Source organism: Danio aesculapii, chromosome 9, assembly GCF_903798145.1.
Source record: "Danio aesculapii chromosome 9, fDanAes4.1, whole genome shotgun sequence".
Classification (NCBI taxonomy): Eukaryota; Metazoa; Chordata; class Actinopteri; order Cypriniformes; family Danionidae; genus Danio; species Danio aesculapii.
In genome coordinates, this window is record NC_079443.1 from 46,049,268 (window position 1) to 46,066,432 (window position 17,165).

The 17,165-nt window shown below is 36.4% G+C and overlaps 1 pseudogene; it reads left to right on the forward strand.

Moving 5' to 3' along the window:
- Positions 1-14,812: 14,812 nt before the first annotated feature.
- On the forward strand, positions 14,813-16,866 carry LOC130235006 (secreted frizzled-related protein 3-like; annotated as a pseudogene).
- Positions 16,867-17,165: the final 299 nt, after the last annotated feature.

Genomic DNA, 17,165 nt, shown 5'->3' on the forward strand with positions numbered 1-17,165 from the left:
GATACATTGTAGCATTTTTCTAGCGTTTTTGGGTCCTTTTCACACCACACTGATTTCTTTAATCCGAACCAGTGGAAAAGAACTTAAATGCAGTCATGTGACAAAATCCACATCACTCATTGGCCAGATGTTATTGAACGTATTTCCTAAACTGCTTTTCGATTGGTCAGAATTAACGTGCGGGGTAAATGACAGTGGAAACTCCCACAAGTAAACAAACCGCCAGACACAAAATGTCGCTTTTTTTTTTTTACTATGGAGGGATGACTGTGCTGGCTGATTGTATCCCTGGTCATAGTAGTCTATGTAGTCTGTATCACTTTAGACAAACTATACATTTCGAGAATGAAGTGCGGCTGCGGCTGGAAAACAATGTTTTCAATGCAAGTTCCTTCAGGAGAAGGCGTGGGCCTGGACACTCATGTGTCAAATCTAGTTCCTGGAGGGTTGCAGCTCTGCACAGTTTTGCTTAACCCTAATTAAACACACCTGATCAAACTAATTGAGTCCTCATGGTTGTTTGAATCCTACGGGTAAGTGTAAGCAGGGTTGGAACTAAACTGTGCAGAGGCCCTTCAGGAACTGGATTTGACACTTGGTCTGCCATTAGGCTTCATTGATTCAATGGTCAGCATGTTGAATCGGTTGTTCGGATGTCATCTAGATAGGTTTTTTGAAGTGTCTTAAAGATGTTTCCAAAATTTTTCTGGTTTTAATTTGTCTCAGTTTGTTCTGTTTCTTCATGTTATTTCAGACAGACTGGATGATGATCAGATCAGATCTCTGTGTGGAGCACTGGCTGTTGTCAGACTCCTTGTGCAGACAATAATCTCACTGTATTAATTACAATTAATGAAAAAAATAATGATTGGAAATGTAAATATTTCAAACTGACATGCTACTGAAAAATATAGATATAACCAACTTTAAACCTTTTTTTGTGAAAAAATGTATATATATATATATATATATATATATATATATATATATATATATATATATATATATATATATATATATATCTCTTTTATTTAATGTTTTTCCCCAACATATTAATTTGGGTGTACAAATTTTTGGACTTTGATCATAAGTGTTTTTTTATTAGATTAGTTGCAGTTTTTGGCTTTGGTACTGACTAATCCATATAATGACTATAGGATATAGCATACTATTAGGAATTTTTTATTTAAAAGTGAGATCTGTGAGGAATCATTTATGTTGAGCACTGTACACACACACACACACACACACACACACACACACACACACACACACACACACTTAAAAATGCTGAGCTGTCATAATCCAACGTTAGATCAATATGGACAAACATTGTGTTATTTATTTCAACTGAATTTAAATTCACGTTATAACCCAATGATTGGGTCCACATGATTATATGTAAAAGCAATTAAAACTAAATCCATTTAAGGAAAAGTTACTCTATAGTCTTTTGGCATGGTATGCGCTGCCTGGGTCTGGTGCTTAGAAGAGCATAGCAGTAAAATATGATTTGCTCAGCAAGAACAAAAAAATTCGAGAACACCGCTGAGCAGAACAACTCCTAAAACCGTTCTAGGTGTATTGGATGTAGGCTGTGTTATCCGCAAGCGCTGGCGAAAAGAACTGTCCATTTCTGAACGCAGAGAAACTATCAAAGCCACTGTAATTCACACCATAAAGAACTGCTGACAGGAAGAAACTGTTCTTTTGGGTCTCTTTGCCTATTTTTAGACACTTCCTGTCACACCATATGGCTCTGCTATATGAATATGAACAGTGATCAGAAACACATGTTGAAATGTGTGTGAAAATCTGGCAAATGTTTCAGATTTGAGGTGTGCAGCCCAGTGCAAGTCAAAATGTAGATTGTATTTCAAGCTCACAGTCATTCATGTTTAATAGTTTTCATTTGACAAACTTGGACTTTTCATGAAGTAGCCCAGGTACATTTTTAAGATATTAAATCACGTATATAATTATTTTTAGATATAATTATATAGATAAATGTATATTTAAATGTAAAAATGTAGTTAAATCTATATAATTATCAGTATATATTCAACACTATACTAACACTCTGTTATATTTTGTATTCTATAGCTAAAATAAATCAATAAAAACTTTCTAATAATCCCTTTCTAATCCATTTTCTAGTCTTTTTAATAAAAATTTCCAGTTGTTTTATCTATTTTGTTTTCTTCATAAAAGTTTCTAACACAAACAATCATCTACTTTTTTAAAACTTACATGACCTTCTAACAATAAAATCTCTCCCTTCTCTCTCCCTGTAAATATATACCAAGTTAGACAAAAAAAAAAACATTATTTACATTGTTTTAGTTCTTTTCGTTAGGCCTACTTACAAATGAAGTCATTCCATGTGAGCCACGTTATAATCAAAAGTATTGTTCATATTTTTATGTATAAAACCTTTTAATGAGGAAAAAAATGACTGAGCTCCCCTTTAAAGCTACACTTTGCTATGTTTTTTTTTTTCCTTCTGTGCTTCAGTACGTGTTAACAGGAAAAAAGATATTCCAATGCTAATTAAGTTTTGCACGCAAAGGGAATGAAATGGGCACAGCAAAGCCAAGAGTCACTTAGCAATAACAAGGCAGTTATGCTTATACATAGCGTTTACAGGGGAGGGAACTTGTATTTGACAAATTTTAGGAGTAAATATCTCTGCAAAATATATTTTAAAAACCATTAGAAAGCATAAAAATTTCCATTTTGAGATTATAAACACGTTTTTATCATCCAAACCATTGCACGATAACATTTTTGTTGTTGCATTCAAGCAGTGCTTTTGGCGCTTTAATTTCGCGCCCTTTGAGCAGAATGATTCTCTGATTTGCTTTCAGTGTGTTTATCCTTCGTCTGCTGTTCACTTCAGGTGCGCTTTATGGTTATCGTTAATTATAGTGAATGTCCTGACAGATAAAGGAATGTATTTACCCATTCAAACCTTTAACGTTTCTCACATATTTTTAATCAGGCAAAATACAGCCAGCCGATCATCGACGTAGTGAGTGAAGCTCGCGTTCAGCTGTTGTGACTTCAATAACAGAGCACAGACAAGTTCAAACTTGGTGAGTTTTGTACATTTGTAATGCTTTTAGATGTACGTTTGTTTACATTATTAATGATATTTTATCTCCCGTTTAAAAAAGTCACATTTACATAACCTACTTTTAAATATTGAATACGTTTACCAAAAGAAAACAGCTAGAACGCAACCATTATTTTCCTTAAGGTTCTGACTATCCTATTAAGAATTCTATCTGTCTATCTGTCTGTCTGTCTGTCCGTCTGTCCGTCCGTCCGTCCGTCCGTCCGTTCATCTACTTGTCTGTCTGTCTATCTGCGTCTAACTCACTACTAGAAATTAATATTATTTTAAATGGCAATGTCTCATTGTACATACTCATCCAGACTTAACCTACTATCACCATTGCTCAGTTAATACCTGTAGGAACCATAGAGGTAAAACAAACTACAAACAAGCAAACTTTCATTGAGAAACACACGTTTTGCAATACAAGTTGCATTGAAAAGTATTTGGTTTGGGTAAAATATATTATACCTTCATAATTGTTCATACTTCACACTGCCAATTAGATGACTGGGAATAAATGGTGTTAGCTTAAATTCTATAATATCAATATGGTAAATTTCCTAAGTATTGAAATTCCAAAGGAATGAAGTATTTATTTAATGATTTATCAGTGCATTGTTAAATGAACGTTCCCTCCCATGTTGTTAGATAAAGGTAAAAAATCTGAGCCAAAATTATATGTATAAAAAGAAAAGAAAATTGTGAATAAATCTTGAATATGCTATCCGCTAAGAATTATACATAATAAATCAACTTTCTTGTATCAACTAGCATAGGCTATATTATTTAAAGTAGGCATCAAACTATTTTAAGTTGATTGAACATAAAACAATTAACCTGCCCCCCCAAAAACCTCAAGAATTGTGTTAAATCAGCTCATTTTAAATATGTAGTTTTGAACAAGCAGCAAAATATTTTTAGAGGGTTCATTATTAGTTCAACTAATGTAAATTTAATATAAAAATCCTGGGTTCCACACGATTCCTTCACGTTGTCCCAACACAAATCGATTAAGTTATCTTAGTTGTTTTTACACATTTAAGTGGATTGAACTTAAACAATTTAGGTAGTCCCCCCAAAAAAAACTCAACAATTGTGTTGGTTCAGCTCATTTTAAAGAGTCGTATAGACAAGCAGAATAATATTATATAAACCAAAATTATAAATATAAATAAAAGTATAAATAATTTTTTGTGTGTTTATTATAAAGTGTGATCCAAATATTAGCCAATTAGGCAAAATCTTTAGTAAACAAATATATAACACAGGATATAGATATGTGTAGAACTTGATCAGGAAATCCAAATCTTTCTGTTGTGTTCTAAACTCCATGTGGCCGTGCTGATAAACTGACTCTAAGCACTTTCATATGTGGCTGTGTATTCGGCCTCAGTCTGATCACTCTGTTTTGGGAGCATGAATAAGCCTATTGCACAACGCAGCACATTACAGCGCTGAACTATTTTGTTGAAATCAAGCCCTTCGTTTCCGATTAAGCTTCAAAAGAAAACATGTGACACCAAATCAGCAACACTTACTGTATGTTAGCATTTATATTCTACTCAGCCACACAGAGACGTGCTCTTATATGCGTGAGTCTCCACTGCAGGTGCGAAGTGGTGGATGATGAAGGGTTGTCTGGACTGCGGAGATCCAGCACAAATGCATTGCAGATGTTTGATTTAGTCTGCCTGGCTGTTGCAGAACATTAAACCATCTGCGCAGCTCACATTTATGGCTTGGTTCTTTGCCCTCTGCCACAGAAAACAACTTTGCCCTTTAATGAGGCCAAAGACAAGTGGAGTCTTCCTGAGCCCCGTGTGGCCACTTACAGCAGAACGCCAAAACGTGAACAGCTGCTGGATGGGCCACAAACAGACTGCTAGTTTGTTTTAAATAGTAAAAATTGACATTTTGGGAATGCTTTATTTATGCATTTTATTGTGCTGTTTCAAACCTTTTAATGATTTTGATGATACAAATAATAGATATTTTAAGAATTGCATCAGTTGCTCTTTTCATACAAATTGATGCTTCCAGGATTAAATATGACACAAAAGCAGCAAAGCGACAACTTCAAAATGCTTTTTCTGTTTAACACAGATAACTCATGTGCAAATTCACAATAAATCATAAGAAACAGTCATAATATTATGAATATTATATAATTATACAATATTACATAGGTTTATGTCAATCACATGAGATCCACCAATATTAAGGCAATGATTCAGTCAGTTCCCCACAAAATCTCCATGTTAGAGAAACCCACATATACTAAATTACTAAAGACTAAATACAGAAAACAGCATAGAAACGTCTATTGCAACATGTTTTCATACTAGATTTAAAACCAGAAAGAAAATGTTTGTAAATCTTAGATTTTATGGTCAGAAGATATTTTGGTGGCTTAGAGCTAATATCCTATTTAGCCAACGGTGTGTAACACTTGACAAAAATGTTTTTATTAAAAAAATGATAGTTATTGTATTTACTAACATGATCAAACTATGAACAATTATTATTACAGTATATATATTCATGCTTGATAAAGTTGCTTAATGAAAATAAAGTTGTCCATTTGTTCGTGTTAATTCACTGCGATAACTAATGATGTTACAAGGCTATCTGGAATACTTGATTCTGATTGGTCATTTCACGACATCCTTACTTAACAAGAATTGATTTAGATTTTAATAATGGATAGTAAATGTTGAAGATTAATAAATGCTGTACAAGTATTGTTCTTATTAGTTCAACTAATGAATAAATAGTCGGTTTCTGTAAAAATTGACATTTTGGGATGCTTTATTTATGCATTTTATTGTGCTGTTTCAAACCTTTTAATGATTTTGATGAATACAAATAATAGATATTTTAAGAATTGCATCAGTGCTCTCTTTTTCATACAAATTGATGCTTCCAGGATTAAATATGACAAAGAAGCAGCAAAGCGACAACTTCAAAATGTTTTTTCTGTTTAACACAGATAACCTCATGTGCAAATTCACAATAAAGTCATAAGAAACAGTCAATAATATTATGAATATTATATAATTATACAATATTACATAGGTTTATGTCAATCACATGAGATCCACCAATATTAAGGCAATGATTCAGTCAGTTCCCCACAAAATCTTTACTGCTTTGACATGACTACTGAAACTTAGATCGCACTCCAGAATAACAAGATTTTTGACCTTTTTTGTTGTTTGACACTCATAGCCAAGGTCCGCATTCACCTTCAGAATAGCTTCAGCCCTAATATGGAAATAAATTTTGTCATTTCATTTGAAATTTGGCAGGTGGCTCAGTGGTTAGCACTGTCAGCTCACAGCAAGGTTGCTGGTTTGAGTCCTAGCTGGGCCATCTCTGTGTGGAGTTTGCATGTTCTCCCCGTGTTCGAGTAGGTTTCCTCCGGGTTGCTCCAGTTTCCCCCACAGTCCAAAGACATGCGCTATAGGTGAATTAGGCACTGGGGATTCCCTGCATATACGTTATATAGTTGCCGGTTCATTCCGTTGTGGCGACCCCTGATAATAAGGGAATAAGCCAAAAGAAAAGAAGGAATTAATGTATTTATGTTTTATATTTATTAGTGCTTTTCATATAAATGTATTTGCTACACTAAATATGTTGAAACAATTTGAAGATCAGTAAAGATAAAATAACAAAAAATATAAAAGAGGATATAATTGGTAATAGGGGGGCTTTCTGTCAGTAACAGATTAAAAAATGTTGGCATTATTTACTGATAACTGTCTGCTACATCTGTCAATTACCATTCAATTCCACATATACTATATATCTTAGTGAACAGTTTTCTATTAACCAGTTCTGTTTGCAGCAGTGGACCTGGTGGAGGTCTTAAACTCCTCTTTTAAAGTGATTGGTCATGGTTCCCGCAGCCATGATTCCTTTCACAGTCCTACAATTTAGCTCTTAAAAACAATATGCTTTGTCTTTCATTTTATGGCTGACTATACTAATTGATTTATTACCTTTTCTTATCAAGGGACTAGGTCAATGCTAATTGCTCAAATATAGTCTGCTGTGAGGTATTAAGGACTGTGTTGTTATAGATGAATCTACAAGAAAATCTCTGTGATGATAAGCAGATGCAAGCTGTTTTAGATGTTCTGCAAACCAGTCAGAGAGACATCATGTAGAGCTGCTTATCAGGTTTACACTGTCTGGACAAAACAGACAGACTTTACCTGCATCTTATTTACCTAGTCATTCACACCAAAGACCTCATCACATCAAACAGGACATTTACAAAAACAAAACGTTGATTGGACTTAATGGGTTTTAGAGCTTTTTACTTAATTCCCACATCTAAAATTCAGCCTTTAAAAATGTTAGATTTAGCTCAGTTTTAAATGGGAACCAGTTTTTTTTACATTAATACTGTTGTCATACCTTTTTTGGAAATATATTATATCATAAATTGTAAACAGTAAATAAAAATTATGTTATATTATTGTTTTCATAACATTTTAAATTCTACACTACCTGACAAAAGTCTTTTTGTTGATCCCAATTGTAAGAGCAACAGCTAATAACTTGACTTCTGTTGATCATTTGTAAAAGTGACAGAACATAAATTTTTTGATGAGTGATCTATTGAACTGCATCACAAATACTGTAGAAGACCTATTGGAACCCCGCATGGACCAAAGATTCTCACAGATATCAGTAGGGGGGCGTATGAGGGATCTGCAGAGTAGATGGCAACATCAACAGCCTGAGGTATCAAGACATTTGTGCTGCCAATTACATTACAAACCACAGGATAGCGCTCCTTCTCATACTTGGGCTCTACATCAAAGTTCCTGAAAGCAAAGAAGGTGCTCCAGGATAGGCCAGCCCAGGTCACCAGACACGATCATTATTGAGCATGTCTGGGGTAAGATGGAGGCATCGAAGATGAATCTAAAACTCTGGGAGTCCTGCAAGATTGCTTTCTTTGCCATTCCAGATGACTTTATTAATAGGTTATTTAAACTCATGGGAGTCATACACAATATTCATCCTTTTTCCACTGCACCATGACTTTATATTCTATACTGTACATTATTTCTGTTAAATAGTGATAAGTAATAAGTGATAAGACCTTTGTCTAAGCAAAGTCAGACCTTACTGTCTTAATTAAATAATTAAAAATCAAGGCATGATGATATCTTATTTAGGTAAAATAAGCGTAATCTAGGGGCTTTTGCCTTTCATAAAAGCCACTTCTGATACCAAATGATCAACTAGAGGTCAAAGTTATTATTTGTTGTTCTTAAAACTTGGATAGGCAACAAGACTTTTGTCAGGTAGCGTATGTAAAGTTACAGTAGCTTCACAGTTTTACATTAAAACCTATTAAAACTATAAAAATAGCTTTTAATACAGACATTGAAAACCTTTAGCATAAAGAGCTGCATTCAAGTAATTAAATTAATTTTTTAAATACATGCCTGATGTAATTGGCCAATATACTAAACAAACATTCATTGGATTTACTACATTTTTTTTTAGGTACGTGGTTGTAAACAATCGATATGGGCTGAATTTAAACAATTTAAGTTGAACATTACTAAATTTTATTAGTGTGTTTGAATTCAGCCCATATAAATTGTTTGCAACTGCTTACCTAAAACATTTAGTAAATCCAATAAATCATTTGTTTCAGTGTAAAAGACTTTCCCATAGCCCTCTTTGTGGTTGTTTTAGTTTGGTTGTGCACCTGATGGAGGAAAATCATTACAGTGTCACATGGGCTTCATAAACCCTGCTTTCCCCCCGACTCCCCAATGTGTGTGAACGGCAGCAAAATAAGAATATAGGAACTTTAAAGTCAATTTAAAAAAAAGAAGAAGAAATATATTAGTTTGGTGAGATTTTTTTTTAATTGAAAAAGCATAAAACCTTAATCACGGTGTAAATTTCAAAACATCTTTATGATTGCCCAAAATGACGTTGGTTTTTAAAAGCATATAGTGTGTGTTTTCCGTGAACTCTAGTGTTCCTCTCGTAAAAACCACACTGTGGTTACAAGGTGCTACAAGGTGCTGACGCCAGAACTGGGAAAAGCACTGCCAGCCGAGAGAGCCTGTCCAGCGGCCCCAGGTGGGATTTTTCCACCTCAGAATAAAAGAAAATAAATGCGCAGCGATCCCGCAGGAATCACCAGCGCAAACCGCAGCTCTGGGAACGCTGCCTCACCTGGGCAGGACGTTCACACGCTTCCCATGATTCCTTTCCAATGTTCTCTAATGGTCAAAATGACCCTGAACAATTACTACTGAACCTTGCTTTAATTTGGGGTGTGCTGCTTTTTTTATGGCCTTCTCCCCACCCTGCGTGTTACCCATGATTTCATAAGCGCTGGACGAGACCCGGCGGTTGGGGGGGTACAGTAGGGTCACGCCACAGAGGGATTTTCTTCCAGTGGCCCGTATGCGAGAGGCCCACGCGAGCTTTCATCCAAGGAAAGCAGCGTGTCCTTGGTGTCCGCGCGGGGTGAACCCTGTTCCAGCGCCCATGCCAGGACACACACTGCGCACTATGAAGGGAGCTCGTGACAGACAGCGAGAAGAAAAGAGTTTGATGTGTTGCCACAATCCCTGGACATTTCATCCGCTGAACATCTGCACATGGGGCCCCGAGCCCTTTGAACCCCTCCTTTCTCTTCTCCCTTGCTAAAATGGAGGAAGTTTGAATGAACTCAGAGTGGAGGCAGCCATACAGCCACACTGACCCTGCAGAAATTGAGAAAAAAAGAGCCTTTTCAAAGGTGAAGTAGTTGAGTCACTCTGAACCTAGAGAAGTTATCTTGCTTATTACTGCTCACACTTCAGGATTAACAAATAATCAATCCTGTGTTTAGTCCAGCCAGTGAAAAGATTTCTCCATATTTCCGTCTTCCTTTTGAGTCCATAACCGTCAGATGACTGGGAAAATGTGCTGTTGTGTTTGAGAGTCACGCAGCTCTTTTGATCCGTTACTCTTGTGTGGGATTGTCTGTGGGATTTTCGGCTCTTTGAAGCATAATCTCCAGGATGCACCGAATTAGGGTGTAATGGAAAGCAAGAAGCGTTTATTTTCGTACATATCAGACTCGAGGCCTCGTGTGCGTTGTGTGAGCTTCAGCAGAACATCCCAATCACCCTGAGATCTGCTCTTGTCTAGATCGTTCAAGAATCGCCATTCCTCACCATGGACCTGTTGGAGTCCTGCTTTCCATACGTCCTGCTCCGAAACGCCTATCACGCCGTATACAAGCAGTCGGTATCTTCTTCAGCATAAGAGCACTCCAGGGGTGGACACTTCAACTCTCATTCCATATTCCTCCGTAGGATTCTCCGATGTTATAGTCTTACAAGACTTTCGATGGGATCAAAACTTTTATGACACTGAATAAAGAGGGAAAAATGGCAAAAAAAATAATTATAATAATTTGTTTATTGACCACTTAATAATCAAGTTTGATCCCAGGGACTAGTGACACTAAGTATCATTTTTGACCATTTATTTTGGTTTGGTTTTAATTTGCAATGGTTAAACTTGGAAACAAACACATTAAATAGTTAATTGTGAGTGTTGGGATGTGGGGGGGAGGGCAGGGGTGAATTGTTAAAAACTACATGATGCTAAATGCTTGTTCTGATAACAGATGCCTCTATGAAACAGTGATTTTTCTTTTCTTTTTCTTTTTGGATGTTGTTCTAGATCTAATCTGTGTGGGTTACTGCGTGCTTCTCTCTCTCCCTCCCTGTGAATTTGCATTTATTTTCATTACACTTTGTGTTCCTTTTACATACTTGCCAAATTAATGAATATAACAGCATCTCATTTGGATTGAAACGGCAGAATTGTGCATAACTACATGTTCTAAAAGCAACCTAGTGTTGTTTGTACAAAGCATAGTATAATTTTTTAACTAACTTTCATGATGCCTTGTGGCATTGACACTCCATTGTACCCGTCTGTGAGCTATAATAAACATTCTTACATATTTATTGAATGTTTATCAGTCGTTTCCCCCTTTCCTCCTCTCCCTTAACCGGTTTTTATATGTTTGAATTTTTTTGGAAATGACAATGTATCTTCCATAACATGAATAAACATCAGGTCATATATGGTTTGAGTGGTTTACTTTAATGTTGTTAAGTGAGTATTTTATATCATAATAAAAAAAACGTGGATTATGAACTCATTAATAACATCTAAGTTAATTACCTGTATGTCATTGATGATTAAACGGGTGGTTTTATATTGAAATCTTCATCTCGAAGCCATGTGCAACTTTAAAATGAAAGGAAAATGAACAGGAATTCACTGGTGATAAAGTACGGGAACCCTGTAACAGGTTACATCTGTGATTTTGACATTTTATTATGCAGAAATGTGGAAAATGAATTCTAAAAGCAGCATTTTGACTATTCTGTTGTTACTGAAAGAACATTGCTGAAATTCTTTGATCAGAGGCTGATCATCTAAAATTCTCAGATGAAACGAGCCAAAGGCACAGTGTTTGTGCAGATGTTTTTCAAAGACATATTTACTTTTATGAGCTTGTTTTTGCTTTTTTATATCGCTACCTTATGTTTAAATTGTACCTGGCACTTTTTGGCATATACACTCACCGGCCACTTTATAGGTACACCTTACAAGTACAGGGTTGGACACACTTTTGCCATCAGAACTGCCTTAATCCTTCGTGGCAAGGAATCAACAAGGTACTGGAAATATTCCTCACAGATTTGGTCCATATTGACGTGATAGCGTCCCGCAGTTGCTGCAGATTTGTCAGCTGCACATCCATGATGTGAATCTCCCATTCCCACATCCCAAAGGTGCTCTATTGGATTGAGCGTGACTGTGGAGGCCATTGGAGTACAGTGAACTCATTGTCATGTTCAAGAAGCCAGTCTGAGATGATTCAGGCTTTATGACATGGTGTGTTATCCTGCTGGAAGTAGCCATTAGGATGGGAACACTGTGGTCATAAAGGGATGGACATGGTCAGCAACAATACTCAGGTATTCAATTGATACTAATGTGCCCAAAGCATGCCAAGAAAATATTGCGTGTTCAGAGATGCTTTTCTGCATACCTAGGTTGGTACGAGTGGTTATTTGAGTTACTGTTGCCTTCAGTCACTCGAACCAGTCTGGCCATTCTCCTCTGGCATCAACAATGCCATTTGCTGCCCACATAACTGACTGCTCACTGGATATTTTGCTCGTTTTTCTGAATATTTCTATAAACCCTAGAGATGGTTGCGCGTGAAAATCCCAGTAGATCAGCAGTTTCTGAAATACTCAGAACCGTCTGTCGGCACCAACAACCATGCCACGTTCAAATTCACTTAATCACCTTTCATCCTCATTCTGATGCTCGGTTTAAACGTGCAGCAGATTGTCTTGACCATGTCTTCATGCCTGAATGCATGGAGTTGCTTATTAGAATTTGCGCTAACGAGCAGTTAGACACCTAATAACATGGCCAGTGAGTGTATACAATCTAAAACTTATCTCTGTATGCTGCTAAAGAAATCTGATTTCTCCATGCGAATTAACGGGGTAGTTCACCTAAAATTTTAAATAATTGGTTTCAAACATTGTTTCTTGTTTTATTTTCAAAATATCTTATTTTGTGTTCAACAGAAGAAAGAAACTACTAAATGTATGAAAATGTAAAGCAGAGGTGTCCAAACTCTGTCCTGGAGGGACGATGCCTTGCAGATTTTAGCTCCAACTTGCTTCAACAACCTGAATGGAGGTTTCTAGAAAGCCTACAGTAGTAAGACCTTGATTAGCTAGCCCAGGTGTGTCTGATTGGGGGTTGGAACTAAACTTTGCAAGGCACCGACCCTCCAGAACTGAGTTTGGGTACCCCTGAAGTAAGAATGTGTGATAAATAATGACAGAATTTTCGTTTTGGGGGTGAAACTATCCCTTTAATGTCAATTATTTAAATAAACCACGAGTCATGCAAACGACTGCTACTTTTCTAGATTCTTGTTCTCACTACAGATGCTTTAACAACATAATGTCAGCGATTACATGTAGTGTTGGAAAGATCACTTCATGAATTTGCTTAAAAGCTGTTGGGTCATAAAGACCAGACAGAATTAGCAGTTTTGAGCCACGAGTGCACTTAGACATCTCTGATGGGTTTTTTAGCACAGCAGTTTTTATTTAAAGTGTGTTAACATTTTTAATGAGACTTTAACATTTTGTTGTACACATAAGAGATATATGTCATTCCATAAATATTCTTCTGGCTTAAAGAGATGCTAACAATGTGGTGAGAACTGCAAAATGCTGTCCAAATCGTCAAGAATGTTAACTTCAAGCTAATGGGGGGTCCGTCATTATTGTAGTAATACATTTTTTTTTCCCGAAAAACGTCGAATTGAGTGGCGTTAAACAGTTTGTTGCACTGATATTATATCAGGTTTTATATCTTCTGGTGACGGATATCACTGGGTTTGCTTGGTTCGTATGCTCCTAAAAGAAAATAATTCAAGAATAAATATTCACGAGCTCCTAAAGTTTCAATTGTTTTTTTTTTTTTAGCATAGCTTGTTTATTAAAATTTGTAGTATATTTATTTAAGATACTTAACACTTAGTTGTACCATATGACAAATATTTCTTACAACAACTTAAAATGGCTGTCGGATTCGCCAAGAACGCAACGTGTAGTCTAAACTGTAGAAAGCTGCTAGCACGATATCCTGCTAGCTTTTTTTTTTTTCTTTTAGAAATATGTCTTGAGTTATGACTGTGTACTTTATGCTGTAAAACGTAACGTTAATGTTAACATTGGCTTTATTTACCTCATAAACCAATCACTGCGGCTAAAACACGTTCCCAGGCGAATTAGCCTTCCTGTTTAGCTAGCGAATTTGAGTTCATGAATAAGCAGTTTGTAGCATGTTTTAATGACAAATTATGCTTTGGTGGTATTTTACATAGATTCTGAGTGTCAATGTATATTAGAGCTAGTTACATGTCTTCTAAACAGTTGTATAATATACAAATAATCGTATAAAAATCTCCAAACAAAAATTACATTTAAAGTGCGAACGTCTAATTGATTTGACCCTTTTGTAGTTACCTAATCAACACAGACAGATGTTTATTAGCGGTCTCCTTTAAATTAACACCTCCTTAAGTCTACAGGCTCTATGTACCATTTTACTTAATTCAAGCAGCGCTTTTGTCTTGCTTACACGGCAGCAGTAGGTAACAGCCGCGCCACGGGACACACACTGAAGTGATGGAGGAGGTGGGCTGGCTTCATGTCCCCTGCCCACTCCTCTATTTCTCCTCCTCCAGCTCTCTTCCTCCAGTCGCTTTCTGTCAGCAGGAGCCGGGAGGGAAGGAGAGACCAGTTCACAAGCGCGCTCCTCCTTACGCGAGGAACCCTCAGCATTTCCACAAGAGAATTTTCTTCTTCTTTTTGTCTTAACTCCAGTTATTTCATCGACAATTTCAAAAAAAGAGATGAGCTTTTTGTGCTCTTACCATCCGATGCATTCCCTCATGAATGGTGAAGTTAGTTGAGGAACTTTCGTTTGGCACCGCCGGGGAGCTTTTACGCGCAAGAGTCTCCAAAACATCTCCGCATGTCATTCTTCTTCTATGTAACTCCGCTTTTTTAATTATTATATTTTTTTTAAGCAAAAATGTTTTCTTACGAGATGTTCATCTGCGTCCATGGCCTTCGCATGTCTCCTGGAGATCCCGCGGGGCACCGGAGCCGCGTCCTGCGAGCCCATCCGCATCCCCATGTGCAAATCCATGCCCTGGAACATGACCAAGATGCCCAACCACCTCCATCACAGCACGCAGGCCAACGCCGTCCTGGCCATCGAGCAGTTGAAGGGCTTCTGGGCACCCAGTGCAAGCGCGGATCTGCTGTTCTTCTTGTGCGCCATGTACGCGCCCATCTGCACCATCGACTTCCAGCACGACCCGATCAAGCCCTGCAAGTCCGTGTGCGAGCGGGCTAAGTGCGGCTGCGAGCCGGTCATGAAGAGGTACAACCATACGTGGCCGGAGAGTCTGGCCTGCGAGGAGCTGCCGGTGTACGACCGAGGAGTCTGCATCTCACCTGAGGCCATAGTCAAGGCGGAGGGGCCAGGTTATTATTTATTTAAAATATAAAAAATAAAAAATTTCATGTTTAAATTCACAAGAAAGTCAATAGTATAATGAAAACTCATATAATTTTTAGAATTGTATTCAATAGTGAATAGTTTTATACTAGTATAATAATATACAGTTATGTAAGTTATATACATACAATCATTTAGGGAAAATTCAAGTAAATTTTGATTATTTACTATGATTATTTGGCTATGATAGTCATTTCATTATGAAAAAGTAGGCAGATGTAGTATTAAATTTCAGATTTTATTGCACTCTTATGTGTTTAATGTGTACAATGTTTGAATTTTTTTAAATAATGGACATTATTGGTATGTAACGATAGATGTAATAATAAAAATAAGCGGGTATAATTAGAGTATGTTATACTATATTGATATAGACATTTATGAACCCTTTGCTCAATTTACATTCATTCAGCCGATATAGATAGATGGATAGATAGATGGATAGATATAGATTAGTATATTATCTTTATATAACTGGATAGACACATGTATTAAAAGTAAAAGTATGCATTATCTATACTGTATTCATTTATTTCTAATATTTGTAAGACAAATTCTGTAAAAATAAATCATATTTGAATGTTTTTTTTCCCCCTAAAGATAATTCTTACTATCAAGACCCTGCGAAATGTAACCCTGGTGAGGATTTATTACTATTATTATCATTTTAGATTTAGATTTTAACATTTATTTATTATTATTGCACATTTAATGAGGTTTATTTTAGAGTCTCAAATGGACAAAAATGAATTTTAGGTTGGATGTTGATCTTCTGTTTTTTTGCACAGAGGGAAACCCAGACTTTCCAATGGATTCACACAATACTAACTGCAAAGGAGCGAATGGTAACATTATTATTATTATTATTATTTTATTTTAAATGTTTGGGGGGTTTTTGGTCCACACATAAAAATCAAAATCAATATTAGATCATGTGGAAATATGTTTAATATTGAAGATTAGTATTTGCACTTTGGATAATAAACAAAAAATGTACATTGAAAGTTCTTAACCTAAATCCCTTTGCTTTTTCAGATCGGTGCAAATGCAAGTCTGTGAAATTTAATCAAAAGACCATATTCAAAGAATAATTACAATTATGGTAAGGCCGGAATGTTTTTTGTTTCAAAAGCCTCCTTGCATTTCTTACATTCTTTTCTTAAACTGCACCTCAAGTACTATTACAACCTGAAGGTAATCCTAAATCTTGCCACATGTTTTCTCCTTGCAGTGATCCGGGCAAGAGTGAAGGAGATCAGGATTAGAAATCATTGACCTGAGCGCAGTAGTGGGATGGTCAAAGAGGTTCTGAAGTCTTCTCTGGTCAACATCCCTCGAGACACGGTCACTCTGTACTATAATTCCGGCTGTCTGTGTCCTCCGCCTCACAGCCAATGAAGAGTACATTAATCATGGGTTATGAAAACGAGGAACGCTCCAGGTAATGCCTGATTTAGGTGACGAGGAGGTGTGTGGATTATCTTCCAGTTCTCATAAATCATTTCTGCCACAGGCTGCTGCTCATCGACAGATCCATTGCACAGAAGTGGAAAGAGAAATAGGCCGGAAAGTGAAGGTAAGATGATAATAAGTCAACATATTAAGTTGGAGACTTAAAATGTCTAACTGTCATTGCAATCCAATGCAAAGTGTATGCAAATGATGAGTCTGTTTTGAGTCAGTTCAGATTTTTAGTAGATAAATTCAGTTTTTTACACAGGTGCCCCCACAGAATAAACACAGGCGTAGTTATAGTCTACAATCTTTACTCTAAGGATGCCTGTGTGAAAACTGAATTTATCCACAAAAAATCTGAACTGACTCACGACTGACTTACATTTCACACCCAGAAAAATATCCA